At 50.8% G+C, this 23,350-nt stretch overlaps 1 long non-coding RNA gene across 3 annotated transcripts; it reads left to right on the top strand.

Annotated features, from left to right (window-relative positions):
* The first annotated feature begins 332 nt into the window (after positions 1–332).
* Positions 333–12,985, top strand: LOC132344768 (uncharacterized). Of its 3 annotated transcripts, XR_009493723.1 has the most exons (3): positions 333–2,925; positions 6,395–6,740; positions 10,208–12,985. It is a non-coding gene; the product is annotated as an uncharacterized lncRNA (long non-coding RNA). The 3 variants fall into 3 exon arrangements; XR_009493722.1 differs by lacking the exon at positions 333–2,925 and having other exon boundaries at positions 6,179–6,740; positions 10,452–12,985; XR_009493721.1 differs by lacking the exon at positions 333–2,925 and having other exon boundaries at positions 6,179–6,740.
* Positions 12,986–23,350: the final 10,365 nt, after the last annotated feature.

Genomic DNA, 23,350 nt, shown 5'->3' with positions numbered 1-23,350 from the left:
AAACCTTGTGCTAGGCACAACACTCTTTCTGGGGGTCCACTTTCCTACAACCTCCTGATCCCATTCTGTACCCATTCCTTTGCTTCTCCCATCCTGAAACTGCCACCTGGAAGAAAGAACGACGTCGTTTTCCTTCAGAAAATGCGATTTCATGCCACATACCTTCTTTTAATACCAAGTCATACATTTCCCTTCAGCAACCAAGAACTGACTTTTATATTGGCATTCGACAGATTGGTGAACATACCTATCAGTGATAGTAGCGCCCCTCCCCTCCCCCGCACGCACGCACACGCACACACACACACACACACACACACACCCCAAGATCAGAACCAAACAAAAAAAAAAATTGCTTTCTTACGTTTCACATGTCAGGATGGTGCCAGACACTCTTATTGGATAGTCAAAAATCTCTTTTGTTTCTGTGTAAAAGGGAGGTCCTTTCAAGGCGTGAATGTTTCAGAACTTTAATTTATTTGGAAATGACCCAGCTCTTCAGTACACTGTCGTCACTTAGTTTAGCACAGGATAGAAACTCGGGTAACCAAAACACCTGGAGAAACGATTGTATGTTCAGTTCAGTTCAGTGGCTCAGTCGTGTCTGACTCTTTGGGACCCCGTGGCCTGCAGGACGCTGGGCTTCCGTGTCCATCACCAACTCCAGGGGCTTGCTCAAACTCATGTCCATCGAATCAGTGATGCCATCCAACCATCTTAGCCTCTGTCGTCCCCTTCTCCTCTGCCTTCAATCAAGACTCTCATAGGCAGATATTTTCGAGTGTAATTAGTGTTCATAGTTTATCTAAAAGCTCATATCACATTTAATTTTTCGTTTTGTTCCTGTTCTTTCGAGGTACTTTCTCGTTGACAAGCTTGTGACAGATAGAACGATATAGCAATTTTTACCTTAGAACAAACCGAGGCACTATGAACATTTTGTGCTTCATGTTGATGACTCTTAGACATGTCTACAGTAGAGGAGCAAAAACAAAACTACTAGATATTTCATATTGACTAGTTCCCAGTTCACGGGACTCTGACATTCCCTGAGGTCAAAGTTTTCTTGTATTGGAAGCAGTTGGGTTTGCAAGGGCTGCCTTGTCTTGAGACCATTGAAATAAGAACTCAGAACTTGAGCACTATTATCAAAAATCACAAGGCTCACACTGACACAGACATCAATCCAGACAGACAAGACAAGACATCTTCCAGTTTTCCGCCTGAGATGGAAAAGATTTCTTTGAGCCGTTTTTTCTGGGGAGTGGGGGGTGGGGCTGGCGGCCAGGCAGGCTTTGGGAAGGAGCTCATGGTTTGGAATTGCATATGAAAAGAACCAGCTTTCCGGGTTCCAAGGAATCAAGTTTCCTTGGAAACCAACTTTGTCCGGTTCTATAGAATATCATGGCCCTCCTAGGTCAGGTCGTCTTTCCTTTCCGTAGCCCTCGTTTGATCCCTGAATTCTAGACAGCTTGGATTGCCTCTGTGGGCTGGATGGATTGTCCTCCCGTTTCACCGGGCGGCGGGAGCGAGGTCCCAGAGGCTCTCCTGGAACCGGGCGTGGGGGCGGGGCTCACCGGGAGCCCGTGGTGAAGGTGGGCCGCGCACCGGGAGCGCGCCCGGGGCGGGGCGAAGCCGGGCGGCGCGGGTCGGGAATCGGGTCGTGGCGGGGATGGGGGGCGGTCCCAGTTGTGCTCCGGGGATCCCCACTGCGGCTGGGAAGGCACCGGGAGCATGGCAGGGGCGGGGCGGCGCGGGGCGGGGGTCGGCTCCTGGCGGGGGTGGGGGAGGGCTTCCCCGTTGTCCTCTCGGGGGTCGCCGTGGCGGCTGGGAACGCCCACTGCGTGCGCTCCTGGGTCCCCAAGGGTCGGCATCCAGTGGGCGCGGCGGAGGGGTGCGGACCACAGGTCAGGGAACTGGGACTGCGTGGAGCAGGGAACCACGTAGTCCGCCCTCTGTTGGCACAACCTGGCGGTCGCAGAAAGGCCTCGCCTTTGGGCTCAAGGCCTTGACCGCTCCACCCCTTTGCTGAAAGGTCAGAGCCGCGCGGTTTTCCCAAGCAGCCGAGTGTCCGCTGCAAGTCCAAGGGCCAGAACCCTGAACTCTGGCCGGCTGGCCCAGCCCTGCTTCTGGCACTTTGGAGGCCAGCGGGCCCTTGACCACCTGCTGGGATGGGAAAGGGAAGGGTCCACGAATTGCACCCTAGAAACTTAGTAGGGTGCATGGGTTTCAAAACCCGGTGGCCGCCCAGGCAGCAAACAAGGGAGGAGGGCACCCTGCTGCCCTTTCATGGCAGCATCTGTGGCTGTCCTGCTGAGGGGGCCTTTCCATGGGGACCGTGTGCAGTACAAGTTTGGTGTTTGGGAACCGAATAATTAGAACGTGTAAAAATTTTAAATGATGTGGTGGTTTGATTCAAACAAAACAAAACCAAACAAAACAAAAAACCAAGCTCCAAGTTTTTTGCAAATTTAGGTCTTAATATTGAAGGCCTGTGTTCCTTCCACTGTGGCATTGTACGAAGAAATGTGCGGGTTTTTTTTTTTTTTAATTTGCTTTTTGTGTTTCTTTTTTTTTAGAAAAGATTCCGAAAAATGAGGGAAACAGGAAGCCCAGAGGTGCCCCTGTAGTTTGGCGAAGGCCTTAGGAGGTCACTTGGAAATGCCGCTGTCTGTGAGGGGGGGAGGGGGCACATGTGCACAGAGCTGTGCAGGCTTGTCCTTTGCATGGATGTTCTTTGTAGAAATCCACCTCGGAGCCATCTCCTGATGTGTAAGAATTTCCCAGACAAACCTTGAGCTAAGCAATGCGTTTTTTCCTTAGGAAATGTTGGTCTTCAGCGATGTTCAAAGCCTGTGTATTTCCGCTAGACTCTGGCTTCAGGTCGGTTCCCCCAAAAGGCTCCGAAGCGACCTGAACCAAACAGTAAGTTTTCCTCCTACCTTGTTCTCCTCATCTATGTTAAGAGTATACTTTAAGAGTATCCTGGCACATACATGTACTGCCTCACCCCTAACCTCAGTCGTGTGTTCCAAGAACTTCTGTCCGTTTATTTATTTGTTTTGGGTAACATTGAATTCGTTTTGACTATGCTGGGTCTTTGCTGCTCGCTGGAAGTTGCTAGGACCTCTGGACTGCAGTCTCCCATCTCTTGCTGACCTCTTGTTGACCTCTGCAGAATCCTGGTTGCTGGGAGCTTGTTAGTTCCTTGTTCCTTACCCGGACCTCCTGTGGTTAAGTGTTTTCTCTCCTCTGTGGCCTGGTAAGGCTGGGTGGTCATTGGCATCCCAAAGGTGGCTAGAAGTCAATGATTTAGGCAGGCTTGTGAATAGATATGGGAGAAGGCAATGGCACCCCACTCCAGTACTCTTGCCTGGAAAATCCCATGGACCCAAGAGCCTGGTAGGCTGCAGTCCATGGGGTCGCTCAGAGTCGGGCACGACTGAGCGACTTCACTTTCACATTTCACTTTCATGCATTGGAGGAGGACATGGCAACCCACTCCAGTGTTCTTGCCTGGAGAACCCCAGGGACTGCGGGGCCTGGTGGGCTGCCGTCCATGGGGTCACACAGACTCGGACACGACTGAAACGACTTCGCAGCAGCAGCAGCAGCAGCAGCAGCAGCAGCAGTGCATAGATATCAAAAGGGTTTAGAACAGTCAGGTAGGATCACACAAGTCACCGTGAAGCAATACTTCTCCACTTAGCCAAAGCTAACAAAAGATTTCTGTTCTAGGTCAACCTAGAAGAGATCACGGAAGAGGTAAAGAAACTTAAAATCCATTAGCAAAGGCAGTTCAACCTCTCAAGAAACCTTGTGCTAGGCACAACACTCTTTTCTGGGGGTCCACTTTCCCTACAACCTCCTGATCCCATTCTGTACCCATTCCTTTGCTTCTCCCATCCTCAAACTGCCACCTGGAAGAAAGAACGACGTCGTTTTCCTTCAGAAAATGCGATTTCATGCCACATACCTTCTTTTAATACCAAGTCATACAGTTCCCTTCAGCAACCAAGAACTGACTTTTATATTGGCATTCGACAGATTGGTGAACATACCTATCAGTGATAGTAGCGCCCCTCCCCTCCCCCGCACGCACGCGCACACACACACACACACACACACACACACCCCAAGATCAGAACCAAACAAAACAAAAAAAATTGCTTTCTTACGTTTCACATGTCAGGATGGTGCCAGACACTCTTATTGGATAGTCAAAAATCTCTTTTGTTTCTGTGTAAAAGGGAGGTCCTTTCAAGGCGTGAATGTTTCAGAACTTGAATTTATTTGGAAATGACCCAGCTCTTCAGTACACTGTCGTCACTTAGTTTAGCACAGGATAGAAACTCGGGTAACCAAAACACCTGGAGAAACGATTGTATGTTCAGTTCAGTTCAGTGGCTCAGTCGTGTCTGACTCTTTGGGACCCCGTGGCCTGCAGGACGCTGGGCTTCCGTGTCCATCACCAACTCCAGGGGCTTGCTCAAACTCATGTCCATCGAATCAGTGATGCCATCCAACCATCTTAGCCTCTGTCGTCCCCTTCTCCTCTGCCTTCAATCAAGACTCTCATAGGCAGATATTTTCGAGTGTAATTAGTGTTCATAGTTTATCTAAAAGCTCATATCACATTTAATTTTTCGTTTTGTTCCTGTTCTTTCGAGGTACTTTCTCGTTGACAAGCTTGTGACAGATAGAACGATATAGCAATTTTTACCTTAGAACAAACCGAGGCACTATGAACATTTTGTGCTTCATGTTGATGACTCTTAGACATGTCTACAGTAGAGGAGCAAAAACAAAACTACTAGATATTTCATATTGACTAGTTCCCAGTTCACGGGACTCTGACATTCCCTGAGGTCAAAGTTTTCTTGTATTGGAAGCAGTTGGGTTTGCAAGGGCTGCCTTGTCTTGAGACCATTGAAATAAGAACTCAGAACTTGAGCACTATTATCAAAAATCACAAGGCTCACACTGACACAGACATCAATCCAGACAGACAAGACAAGACATCTTCCAGTTTTCCGCCTGAGATGGAAAAGATTTCTTTGAGCCGTTTTTTCTGGGGAGTGGGGGGTGGGGCTGGCGGCCAGGCAGGCTTTGGGAAGGAGCTCATGGTTTGGAATTGCATATGAAAAGAACCAGCTTTCCGGGTTCCAAGGAATCAAGTTTCCTTGGAAACCAACTTTGTCCGGTTCTATAGAATATCATGGCCCTCCTAGGTCAGGTCGTCTTTCCTTTCCGTAGCCCTCGTTTGATCCCTGAATTCTAGACAGCTTGGATTGCCTCTGTGGGCTGGATGGATTGTCCTCCCGTTTCACCGGGCGGCGGGAGCGAGGTCCCAGAGGCTCTCCTGGAACCGGGCGTGGGGGCGGGGCTCACCGGGAGCCCGTGGTGAAGGTGGGCAGCGCACCGGGAGCGCGCCCGGGGCGGGGCGAAGCCGGGCGGCGCGGGTCGGGAATCGGGTCGTGGCGGGGATGGGGGGCGGTCCCAGTTGTGCTCCGGGGATCCCCACTGCGGCTGGGAAGGCACCGGGAGCATGGCAGGGGCGGGGCGGCGCGGGGCGGGGGTCGGCTCCTGGCGGGGGTGGGGGAGGGCTTCCCCGTTGTCCTCTCGGGGGTCGCCGTGGCGGCTGGGAACGCCCACTGCGTGCGCTCCTGGGTCCCCAAGGGTCGGCATCCAGTGGGCGCGGCGGAGGGGTGCGGACCACAGGTCAGGGAACTGGGACTGCGTGGAGCAGGGAACCACGTAGTCCGCCCTCTGTTGGCACAACCTGGCGGTCGCAGAAAGGCCTCGCCTTTGGGCTCAAGGCCTTGACCGCTCCACCCCTTTGCTGAAAGGTCAGAGCCGCGCGGTTTTCCCAAGCAGCCGAGTGTCCGCTGCAAGTCCAAGGGCCAGAACCCTGAACTCTGGCCGGCTGGCCCAGCCCTGCTTCTGGCACTTTGGAGGCCAGCGGGCCCTTGACCACCTGCTGGGATGGGAAAGGGAAGGGTCCACGAATTGCACCCTAGAAACTTAGTAGGGTGCATGGGTTTCAAAACCCGGTGGCCGCCCAGGCAGCAAACAAGGGAGGAGGGCACCCTGCTGCCCTTTCATGGCAGCATCTGTGGCTGTCCTGCTGAGGGGGCCTTTCCATGGGGACCGTGTGCAGTACAAGTTTGGTGTTTTGGGAACCGAATAATTAGAACGTGTAAAAATTTTAAATGATGTGGTGGTTTGATTCAAACAAAACAAAACCAAACAAAACAAAAAACCAAGCTCCAAGTTTTTTGCAAATTTAGGTCTTAATATTGAAGGCCTGTGTTCCTTCCACTGTGGCATTGTACGAAGAAATGTGCGGGTTTTTTTTTTTTTTAATTTGCTTTTTGTGTTTCTTTTTTTTTAGAAAAGATTCCGAAAAATGAGGGAAACAGGAAGCCCAGAGGTGCCCCTGTAGTTTGGCGAAGGCCTTAGGAGGTCACTTGGAAATGCCGCTGTCTGTGAGGGGGGGAGGGGGCACATGTGCACAGAGCTGTGCAGGCTTGTCCTTTGCATGGATGTTCTTTGTAGAAATCCACCTCGGAGCCATCTCCTGATGTGTAAGAATTTCCCAGACAAACCTTGAGCTAAGCAATGCGTTTTTTCCTTAGGAAATGTTGGTCTTCAGCGATGTTCAAAGCCTGTGTATTTCCGCTAGACTCTGGCTTCAGGTCGGTTCCCCCAAAAGGCTCCGAAGCGACCTGAACCAAACAGTAAGTTTTCCTCCTACCTTGTTCTCCTCATCTATGTTAAGAGTATACTTTAAGAGTATCCTGGCACATACATGTACTGCCTCACCCCTAACCTCAGTCGTGTGTTCCAAGAACTTCTGTCCGTTTATTTATTTGTTTTGGGTAACATTGAATTCGTTTTGACTATGCTGGGTCTTTGCTGCTCGCTGGAAGTTGCTAGGACCTCTGGACTGCAGTCTCCCATCTCTTGCTGACCTCTTGTTGACCTCTGCAGAATCCTGGTTGCTGGGAGCTTGTTAGTTCCTTGTTCCTTACCCGGACCTCCTGTGGTTAAGTGTTTTCTCTCCTCTGTGGCCTGGTAAGGCTGGGTGGTCATTGGCATCCCAAAGGTGGCTAGAAGTCAATGATTTAGGCAGGCTTGTGAATAGATATGGGAGAAGGCAATGGCACCCCACTCCAGTACTCTTGCCTGGAAAATCCCATGGACCCAAGAGCCTGGTAGGCTGCAGTCCATGGGGTCGCTCAGAGTCGGGCACGACTGAGCGACTTCACTTTCACATTTCACTTTCATGCATTGGAGGAGGACATGGCAACCCACTCCAGTGTTCTTGCCTGGAGAACCCCAGGGACTGCGGGGCCTGGTGGGCTGCCGTCCATGGGGTCACACAGACTCGGACACGACTGAAACGACTTCGCAGCAGCAGCAGCAGCAGCAGCAGCAGCAGTGCATAGATATCAAAAGGGTTTAGAACAGTCAGGTAGGATCACACAAGTCACCGTGAAGCAATACTTCTCCACTTAGCCAAAGCTAACAAAAGATTTCTGTTCTAGGTCAACCTAGAAGAGATCACGGAAGAGGTAAAGAAACTTAAAATCCATTAGCAAAGGCAGTTCAACCTCTCAAGAAACCTTGTGCTAGGCACAACACTCTTTTCTGGGGGTCCACTTTCCCTACAACCTCCTGATCCCATTCTGTACCCATTCCTTTGCTTCTCCCATCCTGAAACTGCCACCTGGAAGAAAGAACGACGTCGTTTTCCTTCAGAAAATGCGATTTCATGCCACATACCTTCTTTTAATACCAAGTCATACAGTTCCCTTCAGCAACCAAGAACTGACTTTTATATTGGCATTCGACAGATTGGTGAACATACCTATCAGTGATAGTAGCGCCCCTCCCCTCCCCCGCACGCACGCACACACACACACACACACACACACACACACACCCAAGATCAGAACCAAACAAAACAAAAAAAATTGCTTTCTTACGTTTCACATGTCAGGATGGTGCCAGACACTCTTATTGGATAGTCAAAAATCTCTTTTGTTTCTGTGTAAAAGGGAGGTCCTTTCAAGGCGTGAATGTTTCAGAACTTGAATTTATTTGGAAATGACCCAGCTCTTCAGTACACTGTCGTCACTTAGTTTAGCACAGGATAGAAACTCGGGTAACCAAAACACCTGGAGAAACGATTGTATGTTCAGTTCAGTTCAGTGGCTCAGTCGTGTCTGACTCTTTGGGACCCCGTGGCCTGCAGGACGCTGGGCTTCCGTGTCCATCACCAACTCCAGGGGCTTGCTCAAACTCATGTCCATCGAATCAGTGATGCCATCCAACCATCTTAGCCTCTGTCGTCCCCTTCTCCTCTGCCTTCAATCAAGACTCTCATAGGCAGATATTTTCGAGTGTAATTAGTGTTCATAGTTTATCTAAAAGCTCATATCACATTTAATTTTTCGTTTTGTTCCTGTTCTTTCGAGGTACTTTCTCGTTGACAAGCTTGTGACAGATAGAACGATATAGCAATTTTTACCTTAGAACAAACCGAGGCACTATGAACATTTTGTGCTTCATGTTGATGACTCTTAGACATGTCTACAGTAGAGGAGCAAAAACAAAACTACTAGATATTTCATATTGACTAGTTCCCAGTTCACGGGACTCTGACATTCCCTGAGGTCAAAGTTTTCTTGTATTGGAAGCAGTTGGGTTTGCAAGGGCTGCCTTGTCTTGAGACCATTGAAATAAGAACTCAGAACTTGAGCACTATTATCAAAAATCACAAGGCTCACACTGACACAGACATCAATCCAGACAGACAAGACAAGACATCTTCCAGTTTTCCGCCTGAGATGGAAAAGATTTCTTTGAGCCGTTTTTTCTGGGGAGTGGGGGGTGGGGCTGGCGGCCAGGCAGGCTTTGGGAAGGAGCTCATGGTTTGGAATTGCATATGAAAAGAACCAGCTTTCCGGGTTCCAAGGAATCAAGTTTCCTTGGAAACCAACTTTGTCCGGTTCTATAGAATATCATGGCCCTCCTAGGTCAGGTCGTCTTTCCTTTCCGTAGCCCTCGTTTGATCCCTGAATTCTAGACAGCTTGGATTGCCTCTGTGGGCTGGATGGATTGTCCTCCCGTTTCACCGGGCGGCGGGAGCGAGGTCCCAGAGGCTCTCCTGGAACCGGGCGTGGGGGCGGGGCTCACCGGGAGCCCGTGGTGAAGGTGGGCAGCGCACCGGGAGCGCGCCCGGGGCGGGGCGAAGCCGGGCGGCGCGGGTCGGGAATCGGGTCGTGGCGGGGATGGGGGGCGGTCCCAGTTGTGCTCCGGGGATCCCCACTGCGGCTGGGAAGGCACCGGGAGCATGGCAGGGGCGGGGCGGCGCGGGGCGGGGGTCGGCTCCTGGCGGGGGTGGGGGAGGGCTTCCCCGTTGTCCTCTCGGGGGTCGCCGTGGCGGCTGGGAACGCCCACTGCGTGCGCTCCTGGGTCCCCAAGGGTCGGCATCCAGTGGGCGCGGCGGAGGGGTGCGGACCACAGGTCAGGGAACTGGGACTGCGTGGAGCAGGGAACCACGTAGTCCGCCCTCTGTTGGCACAACCTGGCGGTCGCAGAAAGGCCTCGCCTTTGGGCTCAAGGCCTTGACCGCTCCACCCCTTTGCTGAAAGGTCAGAGCCGCGCGGTTTTCCCAAGCAGCCGAGTGTCCGCTGCAAGTCCAAGGGCCAGAACCCTGAACTCTGGCCGGCTGGCCCAGCCCTGCTTCTGGCACTTTGGAGGCCAGCGGGCCCTTGACCACCTGCTGGGATGGGAAAGGGAAGGGTCCACGAATTGCACCCTAGAAACTTAGTAGGGTGCATGGGTTTCAAAACCCGGTGGCCGCCCAGGCAGCAAACAAGGGAGGAGGGCACCCTGCTGCCCTTTCATGGCAGCATCTGTGGCTGTCCTGCTGAGGGGGCCTTTCCATGGGGACCGTGTGCAGTACAAGTTTGGTGTTTTGGAACCGAATAATTAGAACGTGTAAAAATTTTAAATGATGTGGTGGTTTGATTCAAACAAAACAAAACCAAACAAAACAAAAAACCAAGCTCCAAGTTTTTTGCAAATTTAGGTCTTAATATTGAAGGCCTGTGTTCCTTCCACTGTGGCATTGTACGAAGAAATGTGCGGGTTTTTTTTTTTTTTTAATTTGCTTTTTTGTTTTCTTTTTTTTTAGAAAAGATTCCGAAAAATGAGGGAAACAGGAAGCCCAGAGGTGCCCCTGTAGTTTGGCGAAGGCCTTAGGAGGTCACTTGGAAATGCTGCTGGCTGTGAGGGGGGGAGGGGGCAGATGTGCACAGAGCTGTGCAGGCTTGTCCTTTGCATGGATGTTCTTTGTAGAAATCCACCTCGGAGCCATCTCCTGATGTGTAAGAATTTCCCAGACAAACCTTGAGCTAAGCAATGCGTTTTTTCCTTAGGAAATGTTGGTCTTCAGCGATGTTCAAAGCCTGTGTATTTCGGCTAGACTCTGGCTTCAGGTCGGTTCCCCCAAAAGGCTCCGAAGCGACCTGAACCAAACAGTAAGTTTTCCTCCTACCTTGTTCTCCTCATCTACGTTAAGAGTATACTTTAAGAGTATCCTGGCACATACATGTACTGCCTCACCCCTAACCTCAGTCATGTGTTCCAAGAACTTCTGTCCGTTTATTTATTTGTTTTGGGTAACATTGAATTCGTTTTGACTATGCTGGGTCTTTGCTGCTCGCTGGAAGTTGCTAGGACCTCTGGACTGCAGTCTCCCATCTCTTGCTGACCTCTTGTTGACCTCTGCAGAATCCTGGTTGGTGGGAGCTTGTTAGTTCCTTGTTCCTTACCCGGACCTCCTGTGGTAAGTGTTTTCTCTCCTCTGTGGCCTGGTAAGGCTGGGTGGTCATTGGCATCCCAAAGGTGGCTAGAAGTCAATGATTTAGGCAGGCTTGTGAATAGATATGGGAGAAGGCAATGGCACCCCACTCCAGTACTCTTGCCTGGAAAATCTCATGGACGGAAGAGCCTGGTAGGCTGCAGTCCATGGGGTCGCTCAGAGTCGGGCACGACTGAGCGACTTCACTTTCACATTTCACTTTCATGCATTGGAGGAGGACATGGCAACCCACTCCAGTGTTCTTGCCTGGAGAACCCCAGGGACTGCGGGGCCTGGTGGGCTGCCGTCCATGGGGTCACACAGACTCGGACACGACTGAAACGACTTCGCAGCAGCAGCAGCAGCAGCAGCAGCAGCAGCAGTGCATAGATATCAAAAGGGTTTAGAACAGTCAGGTAGGATCACACAAGTCACCGTGAAGCAATACTTCTCCACTTAGCCAAAGCTAACAAAAGATTTCTCTTCTAGGTCAACCTAGAAGAGATCACGGAAGAGGTAAAGAAACTTAAAATCCATTAGCAAAGGCAGTTCAACCTCTCAAGAAACCTTGTGCTAGGCACAACACTCTTTTCTGGGGGTCCACTTTCCCTACAACCTCCTGATCCCATTCTGTACCCATTCCTTTGCTTCTCCCATCCTGAAACTGCCACCTGGAAGAAAGAACGACGTCGTTTTCCTTCAGAAAATGCGATTTCATGCCACATACCTTCTTTTAATACCAAGTCATACATTTCCCTTCAGCAACCAAGAACTGACTTTTATATTGGCATTCGACAGATTGGTGAACATACCTATCAGTGATAGTAGCGCCCCTCCCCTCCCCCGCACGCACGCACACACACACACACACACACACACACACACACACCCAAGATCAGAACCAAACAAAACAAAAAAAATTGCTTTCTTACGTTTCACATGTCAGGATGGTGCCAGACACTCTTATTGGATAGTCAAAAATCTCTTTTGTTTCTGTGTAAAAGGGAGGTCCTTTCAAGGCGTGAATGTTTCAGAACTTTAATTTATTTGGAAATGACCCAGCTCTTCAGTACACTGTCGTCACTTAGTTTAGCACAGGATAGAAACTCGGGTAACCAAAACACCTGGAGAAACGATTGTATGTTCAGTTCAGTTCAGTGGCTCAGTCGTGTCTGACTCTTTGGGACCCCGTGGCCTGCAGGACGCTGGGCTTCCGTGTCCATCACCAACTCCAGGGGCTTGCTCAAACTCATGTCCATCGAATCAGTGATGCCATCCAACCATCTTAGCCTCTGTCGTCCCCTTCTCCTCTGCCTTCAATCAAGACTCTCATAGGCAGATATTTTCGAGTGTAATTAGTGTTCATAGTTTATCTAAAAGCTCATATCACATTTAATTTTTCGTTTTGTTCCTGTTCTTTCGAGGTACTTTCTTGTTGACAAGCTTGTGACAGATAGAACGATATAGCAATTTTTACCTTAGAACAAACCGAGGCACTATGAACATTTTGTGCTTCATGTTGATGACTCTTAGACATGTCTACAGTAGAGGAGCAAAAACAAAACTACTAGATATTTCATATTGACTAGTTCCCAGTTCACGGGACTCTGACATTCCCTGAGGTCAAAGTTTTCTTGTATTGGAAGCAGTTGGGTTTGCAAGGGCTGCCTTGTCTTGAGACCATTGAAATAAGAACTCAGAACTTGAGCACTATTATCAAAAATCACAAGGCTCACACTGACACAGACATCAATCCAGACAGACAAGACAAGACATCTTCCAGTTTTCCGCCTGAGATGGAAAAGATTTCTTTGAGCCGTTTTTTCTGGGGAGTGGGGGGTGGGGCTGGCGGCCAGGCAGGCTTTGGGAAGGAGCTCATGGTTTGGAATTGCATATGAAAAGAACCAGCTTTCCGGGTTCCAAGGAATCAAGTTTCCTTGGAAACCAACTTTGTCCGGTTCTATAGAATATCATGGCCCTCCTAGGTCAGGTCGTCTTTCCTTTCCGTAGCCCTCGTTTGATCCCTGAATTCTAGACAGCTTGGATTGCCTCTGTGGGCTGGATGGATTGTCCTCCCGTTTCACCGGGCGGCGGGAGCGAGGTCCCAGAGGCTCTCCTGGAACCGGGCGTGGGGGCGGGGCTCACCGGGAGCCCGTGGTGAAGGTGGGCAGCGCACCGGGAGCGCGCCCGGGGCGGGGCGAAGCCGGGCGGCGCGGGTCGGGAATCGGGTCGTGGCGGGGATGGGGGGCGGTCCCAGTTGTGCTCCGGGGATCCCCACTGCGGCTGGGAAGGCACCGGGAGCATGGCAGGGGCGGGGCGGCGCGGGGCGGGGGTCGGCTCCTGGCGGGGGTGGGGGAGGGCTTCCCCGTTGTCCTCTCGGGGGTCGCCGTGGCGGCTGGGAACGCCCACTGCGTGCGCTCCTGGGTCCCCAAGGGTCGGCATCCAGTGGGCGCGGCGGAGGGGTGCGGACCACAGGTCAGGGAACTGGGACTGCGTGGAGCAGGGAACCACGTAGTCCGCCCTCTGTTGGCACAACCTGGCGGTCGCAGAAAGGCCTCGCCTTTGGGCTCAAGGCCTTGACCGCTCCACCCCTTTGCTGAAAGGTCAGAGCCGCGCGGTTTTCCCAAGCAGCCGAGTGTCCGCTGCAAGTCCAAGGGCCAGAACCCTGAACTCTGGCCGGCTGGCCCAGCCCTGCTTCTGGCACTTTGGAGGCCAGCGGGCCCTTGACCACCTGCTGGGATGGGAAAGGGAAGGGTCCACGAATTGCACCCTAGAAACTTAGTAGGGTGCATGGGTTTCAAAACCCGGTGGCCGCCCAGGCAGCAAACAAGGGAGGAGGGCACCCTGCTGCCCTTTCATGGCAGCATCTGTGGCTGTCCTGCTGAGGGGGCCTTTCCATGGGGACCGTGTGCAGTACAAGTTTGGTGTTTTGGAACCGAATAATTAGAACGTGTAAAAATTTTAAATGATGTGGTGGTTTGATTCAAACAAAACAAAACCAAACAAAACAAAAAACCAAGCTCCAAGTTTTTTGCAAATTTAGGTCTTAATATTGAAGGCCTGTGTTCCTTCCACTGTGGCATTGTACGAAGAAATGTGCGGGTTTTTTTTTTTTTTTTAATTTGTTTTTTGTTTTTCTTTTTTTTTAGAAAAGATTCCGAAAAATGAGGGAAACAGGAAGCCCAGAGGTGCCCCTGTAGTTTGGCGAAGGCCTTAGGAGGTCACTTGGAAATGCTGCTGGCTGTGAGGGGGGGAGGGGGCAGATGTGCACAGAGCTGTGCAGGCTTGTCCTTTGCATGGATGTTCTTTGTAGAAATCCACCTCGGAGCCATCTCCTGATGTGTAAGAATTTCCCAGACAAACCTTGAGCTAAGCAATGCGTTTTTTCCTTAGGAAATGTTGGTCTTCAGCGATGTTCAAAGCCTGTGTATTTCGGCTAGACTCTGGCTTCAGGTCGGTTCCCCCAAAAGGCTCAGAAGCGACCTGAACCAAACAGTAAGTTTTCCTCCTACCTTGTTCTCCTCATCTACGTTAAGAGTATACTTTAAGAGTATCCTGGCACATACATGTACTGCCTCACCCCTAACCTCAGTCATGTGTTCCAAGAACTTCTGTCCGTTTATTTATTTGTTTTGGGTAACATTGAATTCGTTTTGACTATGCTGGGTCTTTGCTGCTCGCTGGAAGTTGCTAGGACCTCTGGACTGCAGTCTCCCATCTCTTGCTGACCTCTTGTTGACCTCTGCAGAATCCTGGTTGGTGGGAGCTTGTTAGTTCCTTGTTCCTTACCCGGACCTCCTGTGGTAAGTGTTTTCTCTCCTCTGTGGCCTGGTAAGGCTGGGTGGTCATTGGCATCCCAAAGGTGGCTAGAAGTCAATGATTTAGGCAGGCTTGTGAATAGATATGGGAGAAGGCAATGGCACCCCACTCCAGTACTCTTGCCTGGAAAATCTCATGGACGGAAGAGCCTGGTAGGCTGCAGTCCATGGGGTCGCTCAGAGTCGGGCACGACTGAGCGACTTCACTTTCACATTTCACTTTCATGCATTGGAGGAGGACATGGCAACCCACTCCAGTGTTCTTGCCTGGAGAACCCCAGGGACTGCGGGGCCTGGTGGGCTGCCGTCCATGGGGTCACACAGACTCGGACACGACTGAAACGACTTCGCAGCAGCAGCAGCAGCAGCAGCAGCAGCAGCAGTGCATAGATATCAAAAGGGTTTAGAACAGTCAGGTAGGATCACACAAGTCACCGTGAAGCAATACTTCTCCACTTAGCCAAAGCTAACAAAAGATTTCTCTTCTAGGTCAACCTAGAAGAGATCACGGAAGAGGTAAAGAAACTTAAAATCCATTAGCAAAGGCAGTTCAACCTCTCAAGAAACCTTGTGCTAGGCACAACACTCTTTTCTGGGGGTCCACTTTCCCTACAACCTCCTGATCCCATTCTGTACCCATTCCTTTGCTTCTCCCATCCTGAAACTGCCACCTGGAAGAAAGAACGACGTCGTTTTCCTTCAGAAAATGCGATTTCATGCCACATACCTTCTTTTAATACCAAGTCATACATTTCCCTTCAGCAACCAAGAACTGACTTTTATATTGGCATTCGACAGATTGGTGAACATACCTATCAGTGATAGTAGCGCCCCTCCCCTCCCCCGCACGCACGCACGCACACACACACACACACACACACACACACACACACCCAAGATCAGAACCAAACAAAACAAAAAAAATTGCTTTCTTACGTTTCACATGTCAGGATGGTGCCAGACACTCTTATTGGATAGTCAAAAATCTCTTTTGTTTCTGTGTAAAAGGGAGGTCCTTTCAAGGCGTGAATGTTTCAGAACTTTAATTTATTTGGAAATGACCCAGCTCTTCAGTACACTGTCGTCACTTAGTTTAGCACAGGATAGAAACTCGGGTAACCAAAACACCTGGAGAAACGATTGTATGTTCAGTTCAGTTCAGTGGCTCAGTCGTGTCTGACTCTTTGGGACCCCGTGGCCTGCAGGACGCTGGGCTTCCGTGTCCATCACCAACTCCAGGGGCTTGCTCAAACTCATGTCCATCGAATCAGTGATGCCATCCAACCATCTTAGCCTCTGTCGTCCCCTTCTCCTCTGCCTTCAATCAAGACTCTCATAGGCAGATATTTTCGAGTGTAATTAGTGTTCATAGTTTATCTAAAAGCTCATATCACATTTAATTTTTCGTTTTGTTCCTGTTCTTTCGAGGTACTTTCTTGTTGACAAGCTTGTGACAGATAGAACGATATAGCAATTTTTACCTTAGAACAAACCGAGGCACTATGAACATTTTGTGCTTCATGTTGATGACTCTTAGACATGTCTACAGTAGAGGAGCAAAAACAAAACTACTAGATATTTCATATTGACTAGTTCCCAGTTCACGGGACTCTGACATTCCCTGAGGTCAAAGTTTTCTTGTATTGGAAGCAGTTGGGTTTGCAAGGGCTGCCTTGTCTTGAGACCATTGAAATAAGAACTCAGAACTTGAGCACTATTATCAAAAATCACAAGGCTCACACTGACACAGACATCAATCCAGACAGACAAGACAAGACATCTTCCAGTTTTCCGCCTGAGATGGAAAAGATTTCTTTGAGCCGTTTTTTCTGGGGAGTGGGGGGTGGGGCTGGCGGCCAGGCAGGCTTTGGGAAGGAGCTCATGGTTTGGAATTGCATATGAAAAGAACCAGCTTTCCGGGTTCCAAGGAATCAAGTTTCCTTGGAAACCAACTTTGTCCGGTTCTATAGAATATCATGGCCCTCCTAGGTCAGGTCGTCTTTCCTTTCCGTAGCCCTCGTTGGATCCCTGAATTCTAGACAGCTTGGATTGCCTCTGTGGGCTGGATGGATTGTCCTCCCGTTTCACCGGGCGGCGGGAGCGAGGTCCCAGAGGCTCTCCTGGAACCGGGCGTGGGGGCGGGGCTCACCGGGAGCCCGTGGTGAAGGTGGGCGGCGCACCGGGAGCGCGCCCGGGGCGGGGCGAAGCCGGGCGGCGCGGGTCGGGAATCGGGTCGTGGCGGGGATGGGGGGCGGTCCCAGTTGTGCTCCGGGGATCCCCACTGCGGCTGGGAAGGCACCGGGAGCATGGCAGGGGCGGGCGGCGCGGGGCGGGGGTCGGCTCCTGGCGGGGGGGGGGGAGGGCTTCCCCGTTGTCCTCTCGGGGGTCGCCGTGGCGGCTGGGAACGCCCACTGCGTGCGCTCCTGGGTCCCCAAGGGTCGGCATCCAGTGGGCGCGGCGGAGGGGTGCGGACCACAGGTCAGGGAACTGGGACTGCGTGGAGCAGGGAACCACGTAGTCCGCCCTCTGTTGGCACAACCTGGCGGTCGCAGAAAGGCCTCGCCTTTGGGCTCAAGGCCTTGACCGCTCCACCCCTTTGCTGAAAGGTCAGAGCCGCGCGGTTTTCCCAAGCAGCCGAGTGTCAGAGCATGGATGAGAGATATAAAATCCAACAGGTAGGATAGGGAGTGTGACATTACGTCAACAGAGGTGAAAGGAGTCAATGAGAAGGAGGTGATAAGGGCTTTGCGACAAATAATAATGGAACCTATATTGCCAAATCAAGAGCTGCGGAAGCTTGTGTTTTTGTTTTTAGTATTGAAGCTCTTTGTTTTTTGTTTGATATCAATAACTACCACTATTCGATAATTTGTTTAACAAGATTAATTACACGATCTAATTAGTTTAAGTCACGCGCTTCCAAAACACTAAACTTGTACTTGCACAGCGGTCCCCGATGGAAAGCGCCCCCGCGCAGCAAAGGACATCGACCACAGGAAATAGCTTAAGAAATGCGTCCCGGGGAGAGATGAATAGCGGAAGCGAGGGTGCGCCTCCTCCCTTGGTTTGCCGTAGAGCCGTGGGCGTCATCACCCGGGTTGTTTGGAAACCCATTGGCACCCTTACTTAAGTTTCTTGAGGGGTGCTATATTCGTGGACCCTTCCCTTTCCCATCCCAGCAGGTGGTCAAGGGCCCGCTGGCCTCCAAAGTGCCAGAAGCAGGGCTGGGCCAGCCGGCCAGAGTTCAGGGTTCTGGCCCTTGGACTTGCAGCGGACACTCGGCTGCTTGGGAAAACCGCGCGGCTCTGACCTTTCAGCAAAGGGGTGGAGCGGTCAAGGCCTTGAGCCCAAAGGCGAGGCCTTTCTGCGACCGCCAGGTTGTGCCAACAGAGGGCGGACTACGTGGTTCCCTGCTCCACGCAGTCCCAGTTCCCTGACCTGTGGTCCGCACCCCTCCGCCGCGCCCACTGGATGCCGACCCTTGGGGACCCAGGAGCGCACGCAGTGGGCGTTCCCAGCCGCCACGGCGACCCCGAGAGGACAACGGGGAAGCCCTCCCCCACCCCCGCCAGGAGCCGACCCCCGCCCCGCGCCGCCCCGCCCCTGCCATGCTCCCGGTGCCTTCCCAGCCGCAGTGGGGATCCCCGGAGCACAACTGGGACCGCCCCCCATCCCCGCCACGACCCGATTCCCGACCCGCGCCGCCCGGCTTCGCCCCGCCCCGGGCGCGCTCCCGGTGCGCTGCCCACCTTCACCACGGGCTCCCGGTGAGCCCCGCCCCCACGCCCGGTTCCAGGAGAGCCTCTGGGACCTCGCTCCCGCCGCCCGGTGAAACGGGAGGACAATCCATCCAGCCCACAGAGGCAATCCAAGCTGTCTAGAATTCAGGGATCAAACGAGGGCTACGGAAAGGAAAGACGACCTGACCTAGGAGGGCCATGATATTCTATAGAACCGGACAAAGTTGGTTTCCAAGGAAACTTGATTCCTTGGAACCCGGAAAGCTGGTTCTTTTCATATGCAATTCCAAACCATGAGCTCCTTCCCAAAGCCTGCCTGGCCGCCAGCCCCACCCCCCACTCCCCAGAAAAAACGGCTCAAAGAAATCTTTTCCATCTCAGGCGGAAAACTGGAAGATGTCTTGTCTTGTCTGTCTGGATTGATGTCTGTGTCAGTGTGAGCCTTGTGATTTTTGATAATAGTGCTCAAGTTCTGAGTTCTTATTTCAATGGTCTCAAGACAAGGCAGCCCTTGCAAACCCAACTGCTTCCAATACAAGAAAACTTTGACCTCAGGGAATGTCAGAGTCCCGTGAACTGGGAACTAGTCAATATGAAATATCTAGTAGTTTTGTTTTTGCTCCTCTACTGTAGACATGTCTAAGAGTCATCAACATGAAGCACAAAATGTTCATAGTGCCTCGGTTTGTTCTAAGGTAAAAATTGCTATATCGTTCTATCTGTCACAAGCTTGTCAACAAGAAAGTACCTCGAAAGAACAGGAACAAAACGAAAAATTAAATGTGATATGAGCTTTTAGATAAACTATGAACACTAATTACACTCGAAAATATCTGCCTATGAGAGTCTTGATTGAAGGCAGAGGAGAAGGGGACGACAGAGGCTAAGATGGTTGGATGGCATCACTGATTCGATGGACATGAGTTTGAGCAAGCCCCTGGAGTTGGTGATGGACACGGAAGCCCAGCGTCCTGCAGGCCACGGGGTCCCAAAGAGTCAGACACGACTGAGCCACTGAACTGAACTGAACATACAATCGTTTCTCCAGGTGTTTTGGTTACCCGAGTTTCTATCCTGTGCTAAACTAAGTGACGACAGTGTACTGAAGAGCTGGGTCATTTCCAAATAAATTAAAGTTCTGAAACATTCACGCCTTGAAAGGACCTCCCTTTTACACAGAAACAAAAGAGATTTTTGACTATCCAATAAGAGTGTCTGGCACCATCCTGACATGTGAAACGTAAGAAAGCAATTTTTTTTGTTTTGTTTGGTTCTGATCTTGGGTGTGTGTGTGTGTGTGTGTGTGTGTGTGTGTGCGTGCGTGCGTGCGGGGGAGGGGAGGGGCGCTACTATCACTGATAGGTATGTTCACCAATCTGTCGAATGCCAATATAAAAGTCAGTTCTTGGTTGCTGAAGGGAAATGTATGACTTGGTATTAAAAGAAGGTATGTGGCATGAAATCGCATTTTCTGAAGGAAAACGACGTCGTTCTTTCTTCCAGGTGGCAGTTTCAGGATGGGAGAAGCAAAGGAATGGGTACAGAATGGGATCAGGAGGTTGTAGGGAAAGTGGACCCCCAGAAAAGAGTGTTGTGCCTAGCACAAGGTTTCTTGAGAGGTTGAACTGCCTTTGCTAATGGATTTTAAGTTTCTTTACCTCTTCCGTGATCTCTTCTAGGTTGACCTAGAACAGAAATCTTTTGTTAGCTTTGGCTAAGTGGAGAAGTATTGCTTCACGGTGACTTGTGTGATCCTACCTGACTGTTCTAAACCCTTTTGATATCTATGCACTGCTGCTGCTGCTGCTGCTGCTGCTGCTGCTGCGAAGTCGTTTCAGTCGTGTCCGAGTCTGTGTGACCCCATGGACGGCAGCCCACCAGGCCCCGCAGTCCCTGGGGTTCTCTAGGCAAGAACACTGGAGTGGGTTGCCATGTCCTCCTCCAATGCATGAAAGTGAAATGTGAAAGTGAAGTCGCTCAGTCGTGCCCGACTCTGAGCGACCCCATGGACTGCAGCCTACCAGGCTCTTCCGTCCATGAGATTTTCCAGGCAAGAGTACTGGAGTGGGGTGCCATTGCCTTCTCCCATATCTATTCACAAGCCTGCCTAAATCATTGACTTCTAGCCACCTTTGGGATGCCAATGACCACCCAGCCTTACCAGGCCACAGAGGAGAGAAAACACTTACCACAGGAGGTCCGGGTAAGGAACAAGGAACTAACAAGCTCCCACCAACCAGGATTCTGCAGAGGTCAACAAGAGGTCAGCAAGAGATGGGAGACTGCAGTCCAGAGGTCCTAGCAACTTCCAGCGAGCAGCAAAGACCCAGCATAGTCAAAACGAATTCAATGTTACCCAAAACAAATAAATAAACGGACAGAAGTTCTTGGAACACATGACTGAGGTTAGGGGTGAGGCAGTACATGTATGTGCCAGGATACTCTTAAAGTATACTCTTAACGTAGATGAGGAGAACAAGGTAGGAGGAAAACTTACTGTTTGGTTCAGGTCGCTTCTGAGCCTTTTGGGGGAACCGACCTGAAGCCAGAGTCTAGCCGAAATACACAGGCTTTGAACATCGCTGAAGACCAACATTTCCTAAGGAAAAAACGCATTGCTTAGCTCAAGGTTTGTCTGGGAAATTCTTACACATCAGGAGATGGCTCCGAGGTGGATTTCTACAAAGAACATCCATGCAAAGGACAAGCCTGCACAGCTCTGTGCACATCTGCCCCCTCCCCCCCTCACAGCCAGCAGCATTTCCAAGTGACCTCCTAAGGCCTTCGCCAAACTACAGGGGCACCTCTGGGCTTCCTGTTTCCCTCATTTTTCGGAATCTTTTCTAAAAAAAAAGAAAAACAAAAAACAAATTAAAAAAAAAAAAAAACCCGCACATTTCTTCGTACAATGCCACAGTGGAAGGAACACAGGCCTTCAATATTAAGACCTAAATTTGCAAAAAACTTGGAGCTTGGTTTTTTGTTTTGTTTGGTTTTGTTTTGTTTGAATCAAACCACCACATCATTTAAAATTTTTACACGTTCTAATTATTCGGTTCCAAAACACCAAACTTGTACTGCACACGGTCCCCATGGAAAGGCCCCCTCAGCAGGACAGCCACAGATGCTGCCATGAAAGGGCAGCAGGGTGCCCTCCTCCCTTGTTTGCTGCCTGGGCGGCCACCGGGTTTTGAAACCCATGCACCCTACTAAGTTTCTAGGGTGCAATTCGTGGACCCTTCCCTTTCCCATCCCAGCAGGTGGTCAAGGGCCCGCTGGCCTCCAAAGTGCCAGAAGCAGGGCTGGGCCAGCCGGCCAGAGTTCAGGGTTCTGGCCCTTGGACTTGCAGCGGACAGCCTCGGAGCCATCTCCTGATGTGTAAGAATTTCCCAGACAAACCTTGAGCTAAGCAATGCGTTTTTTCCTTAGGAAATGTTGGTCTTCAGCGATGTTCAAAGCCTGTGTATTTCGCTAGACTCTGGCTTCAGGTCGGTTCCCAAAAGGCTCCGAAGCGACCTGAACCAAACAGTAAGTTTTCCTCCTACCTTGTTCTCCTCATCTAGTTAAGAGTATACTTTAAGAGTATCCTGGCACATACATGTACTGCCTCACCCCTAACCTCAGTCATGTGTTCCAAGAACTTCTGTCCGTTTATTTATTTGTTTTGGGTAACATTGAATTCGTTTTGACTATGCTGGGTCTTTGCTGCTCGCTGGAAGTTGCTAGGACCTCTGGACTGCAGTCTCCCATCTCTTGCTGACCTCTTGTTGACCTCTGCAGAATCCTGGTTGGTGGGAGCTTGTTAGTTCCTTGTTCCTTACCCGGACCTCCTGTGGTAAGTGTTTTCTCTCCTCTGGGCCTGGTAAGGCTGGGTGGTCATTGGCATCCCAAAGGTGGCTAGAAGTCAATGATTTAGGCAGGCTTGTGAATAGATATGGGAGAAGGCAATGGCACCCCACTCCAGTACTCTTGCCTGGAAAATCTCATGGACGGAAGAGCCTGGTAGGCTGCAGTCCATGGGGTCGCTCAGAGTCGGGCACGACTGAGCGACTTCACTTTCACATTTCACTTTCATGCATTGGAGGAGGACATGGCAACCCACTCCAGTGTTCTTGCCTAGAGAACCCCAGGGACTGCGGGGCCTGGTGGGCTGCCGTCCATGGGGTCACACAGACTCGGACACGACTGAAACGACTTCGCAGCAGCAGCAGCAGCAGCAGCAGCAGCAGCAGTGCATAGATATCAAAAGGGTTTAGAACAGTCAGGTAGGATCACACAAGTCACCGTGAAGCAATACTTCTCCACTTAGCCAAAGCTAACAAAAGATTTCTCTTCTAGGTCAACCTAGAAGAGATCACGGAAGAGGTAAAGAAACTTAAAATCCATTAGCAAAGGCAGTTCAACCTCTCAAGAAACCTTGTGCTAGGCACAACACTCTTTTCTGGGGGTCCACTTTCCCTACAACCTCCTGATCCCATTCTGTACCCATTCCTTTGCTTCTCCCATCCTGAAACTGCCACCTGGAAGAAAGAACGACGTCGTTTTCCTTCAGAAAATGCGATTTCATGCCACATACCTTCTTTTAATACCAAGTCATACATTTCCCTTCAGCAACCAAGAACTGACTTTTATATTGGCATTCGACAGATTGGTGAACATACCTATCAGTGATAGTAGCGCCCCTCCCCTCCCCCGCACGCACGCACACACACACACACACACACACACACACACACACCCAAGATCAGAACCAAACAAAACAAAAAAAATTGCTTTCTTACGTTTCACATGTCAGGATGGTGCCAGACACTCTTATTGGATAGTCAAAAATCTCTTTTGTTTCTGTGTAAAAGGGAGGTCCTTTCAAGGCGTGAATGTTTCAGAACTTTAATTTATTTGGAAATGACCCAGCTCTT

This window comes from Bos taurus, unplaced genomic scaffold (genome assembly GCF_002263795.3).
Source record: "Bos taurus isolate L1 Dominette 01449 registration number 42190680 breed Hereford unplaced genomic scaffold, ARS-UCD2.0 Leftover_ScbfJmS_225, whole genome shotgun sequence".
Classification (NCBI taxonomy): domain Eukaryota; kingdom Metazoa; phylum Chordata; class Mammalia; order Artiodactyla; family Bovidae; genus Bos; species Bos taurus.
Note: the sequence above shows the minus strand (reverse complement) of the source record. Positions and strands in the feature narration are given on the sequence as shown.